General features: G+C 44.3%; 1 long non-coding RNA gene across 1 annotated transcript; it reads right to left on the reverse strand.

Moving 5' to 3' along the window:
- Window positions 1–234: 234 nt before the first annotated feature.
- LOC111097844 lies at window positions 235–3,661 on the reverse strand. The gene is made up of 3 exons (XR_005365208.1): window positions 2,653–3,661; window positions 2,147–2,317; window positions 235–900 (listed from the first exon to the last, which is right to left on the reverse strand). It is a non-coding gene; the product is annotated as an uncharacterized LOC111097844 (long non-coding RNA).
- Window positions 3,662–3,940: the final 279 nt, after the last annotated feature.

A 3,940-nucleotide genomic window follows, 5' to 3' on the forward strand; every position in this document is an offset into this window, starting at 1 on the left:
GGAATATTCTTCCCTAGAGTCTTCAGAGGGAGCATGGCCCTCCTAACACCATGATTTTAGATTTTCAGCCTTCAGAACTCCAAGAGAATAAATTTCTGTGTTTTTTAAGATATCCATTTTGCAGTAATTTGTTATGGCAGCCCTAGGAGTCTAATATAACAAGGGAATAGCGAAACATACTCTGAGACCAAAAAGAAATACACACACACACATACACCCATTTTGTGACTGTAATAGATAAAGACATTAATTAATATAGTATAGAAAGGGGCTGTAAATTATGGATCTGAAGAATGTGGGGTATAGTGTAAAAAATGTATTTTTAGCTTTGGACTTTGCCCTGAAGCCGGAATCCAGAGCAGCCACTCCGATTCCAATTGATTATTCCCCATTTCTAGTTACTCTTTATACGCTTTTGTGCAGAATGATTCTTCCTCCGAGAGTTTGCATGATTCAAAGGCAAAACAGTCCCCCTTAAAGGATGTCATTGGAGAGTGCAGAGCACATAATTCTTTGCCACTCTGGAGATGCATTCCTTGACCATTATTTATTAGTGGTTTTGAAGGCAAAGACAGCTGTGAATGACAAGCATCTGTCACAGATTCATCCAAGTTCATGGTATTGAGCCTCAAACTCTGGCACCTCATGACAAAGGTATGATACGCACAGTCCTTAAGCTCTCTGTAAGTGGATGAATCTGGCATGGTACGGAGCTCTTGCCTTTCAACCCAAATCAAACTTATTCTCTGCAGTATTCTGGCCAATCTGTTAATATGTGATTCATACTCGAATGGCACCCTTGGAGTCATAATGGAAGGCAGTTTGGATTCATTGGAGAAATCTGGCACCGCGTGGAAAGCTGAGCACCATCTCCCTCTGACTCACAGTGTCTTTTGGCTTCTACAAAAGAGAAGAAACAAGGAGTCCAGGTATGTGCCATTGGCAAACACTTGCACCCACTGCCCTGCACAGTGGGGGATGCAAAGTGGCATTGGTTGTAGCTAATTGACATGTGGCGCCACTAGACTGCGAAGCCCCTGGTTTGGCCAATAACACTGATGGTTTTGCTTGGAACTGTCCTTGTTGAATAAAGTCACTGTAATAAAATATGATTCGAGCATCTGATTCCTCCTATAGGTCGCCAAAAATCACAGTAAAAATGGGAAAGCCCAAACCTATGCTTTCTCAAAGCTTAAATGTAAATGTTAGGCGCCCTTCCATGACTTCCTTCATAGAACTCTCCTCCGCCACCACAGGCTGAATTCTGGGACCACTGACACACACTCAGTGAGGGACACACAGCACTATAGTTTCTACATGTCATCTCAAGAAATTGGGTATTTGAATGACAAATAACACTAAATAAATCTGCATGTGCAGACTCTCATATGCTATAACATGGGACCTCCATGCCACCCAACCCGAGGGGAGGGTAGCCAAGTTCCTTGGGTGTGAGGCAAACCAAATTATGGAGGTTTCATTTTCCTGTGCGCTTGTAGGAAAGGTTTTATTTTTCTCATTTATGGTTTATTAAAACACCCCAAAATAGAGGAAAAATGGTTTGGATTACTAGCTTCTCATATTCTGTGGGAATGTCATCGTGCTTCTGTTATGACATTCCTCACCTTGCATTCTCTCTCTCTCTCTCTCTCTGAATATTATGTCTTAATAGGGAGGCCTGTAAATCAGCCAACTGGCTCCTGAGGCCCGGGAGTTTCTTCAGGTGATGAGCAGAATCCCCCCATTGTGCTCCATTGTGCAATCCAGGCAGGCTTGCCAGAGAAAACTGCATGCAGAGCTCACATTGTCCCCTGGCCCAACAAAGGAGCCATGCTCCATCCTCCCTGCCCTTCCGCTGAGGCCTTTGGTCAGGGGCTCTTAGCTGGACTCTGCAGTCAGAGCCTCTGAAGGCCTTGCACCTCTTCTCACTCTACACCGGATACACCTGTCTAGACTACAGCAAGCTTTGGTCTTGGGATGAGCTTCTTTGTGTGTGTGTGGACAGCACTGATGCACAATGTCACCTTAGTTTCAGGTGTACAACATCTCTATTCATTAGGTTATCTTTACCACACGTGTAGTTCATTACCCTCAAGCACGGCACAGCACTATCACACCACCATTGACTGTATCCCCTATGCTGTACCTTTTAATCGGGTGACTTATTCATTCCATAACTGGAAGCTTTATCTCACACTCTCCTTCTCCCACTTTGTCCATCCGCTCAGCCCTCTTCCTTCTGGCCACCATCAGGTTGTTCCCTGATTCTGCTTGCAGCTTCTTTGTTGATCATTTGTTCTGGTTTTTCCGATTCTACCTATTAAGTGAAATCATAGAGTGTTTGTTTCTATCTTACTGCATTCACTTAGTGTTATATCTTCTAGATCCATCCACATTGTCACAAATGACAAGATTCGGATGAGCTTCTTAAACAAAAAGTTCATTTAAATGAAGAACCTGGGATGCCTGGGTGGCTTAGCAGTTGAGCATCTGCCTTCCACTCAGGTTGTGATCCTGGGATCCTGGGATCGAGTCCCGCATTGGGCTCCTTGTGGGGATCCTGCTTCTCCCTCTGCCTGTGTCTCTGCTTCTCTCTGTGTCTCTCATGAATAAATAAACAAAATCTTAAAAAAGAAAAAGCTAAGAACTTACTCCTAACAAAGCTTTCCAAAATAAGTTTATTTTCTTCCCTCTCTTGTCTCATTTAGACCTTGGTTTCCTCTCCTCTTGGTGACCTCTGGTGTTCCATTATAGTTTCAGGCTTTCTAATCTCTTCTACTCAGCAGGGGGAGAAAAGGACCGAGTTATAGCTGGTGACACGGTGGTGAGCTCCTTGGATTGTAGAGTGTTCTGTGTGCTCCCGTTGAGATTGCTCCTCACTTCTCATGATTCCCAGCAATAGCAACATGGACACCATCACCAGCAGAAGCTTTTGCAAGTATCCAATTATGGCTTAGACACTCCACAAGGAAATTGCATTCAGCCAGCTCCTGCCTGGCAGCAAAGTCTTGTCTCAGCACTTCTCACACTAGCAGAGGGCAGTTTCCTCTGTAGTGTGTAGCCCAGTTGGGGTGATGAGCAATTCTCCCCCAAAGAGCCTCCCGAGACAGCTGGTGACTGTAGTAGCAAAGCCACTGCCTCAGTGTGCATGCCCATAAAAATGCGGGACTTGGGTACATGTCTAGGGCAGGGTTCACCAAGCTTGTTTGCTCTTGCCTCTGTTGAATCTCTCAAGGGACTACTTACTCTTCACCCTCCTTCTTTTATGGTTCTTCCAACAGAGAAGCTGAAGATACTTCACCCAGCTGCTCAGTCATTATCTTTTTTTTCTCCCCGGTTTTAGAATAACTATAGTTGGCCATTGCAATATGTTTGGTAATTGTTCTGTGTTCATACCAATTCCAGTACAAGCTGGATAATTCTGTAAAAGTACTAAGGTGTGAGGGATGAGAGTGAATTCCAAAGACCAGTCATGAGGTCATGTCACCTGGATAGCTCTAGAAGGACTGAGCAAGGTCTCCACAAGGTAAGATGCCCTTTATAGTCAAATGCATCCCAGGATTGGGGAGGAAGGTGTCAAATAGTACTAACGTGGATAAAGCCCTGCTCTCATGGGGACTCTCTGAGATAATAAGACACAGGATTCTTCCGAAGTTTGCTTTTGGAGGCTCTGTGACCACACTTCCAGTGTTCTTAGCAGCTCTTTATTAAGTAGGTTATTATAGAATGCAGAGAAAGAGATGTTCCATACACAGTATAGACTTCAGTTTAGAATACCTACATTGTCCAGGGCAATATAGTGTCTCTATATTTTCTTTTTTAGATTTCATTTATTTATTTGAGAAAGAGAGAGAGTATATGAGCAGAGGGAGGGGCAAAGGCAGAGGGAGGGAGAAGCCGACTCCCCGCTGAGCAGGGAGCCTGACATGGGGCTCGATCT

The sequence above is a fragment of the Canis lupus genome, chromosome 10 (assembly GCF_011100685.1).
Source record: "Canis lupus familiaris isolate Mischka breed German Shepherd chromosome 10, alternate assembly UU_Cfam_GSD_1.0, whole genome shotgun sequence".
NCBI lineage: Eukaryota > Metazoa > Chordata > Mammalia > Carnivora > Canidae > Canis > Canis lupus.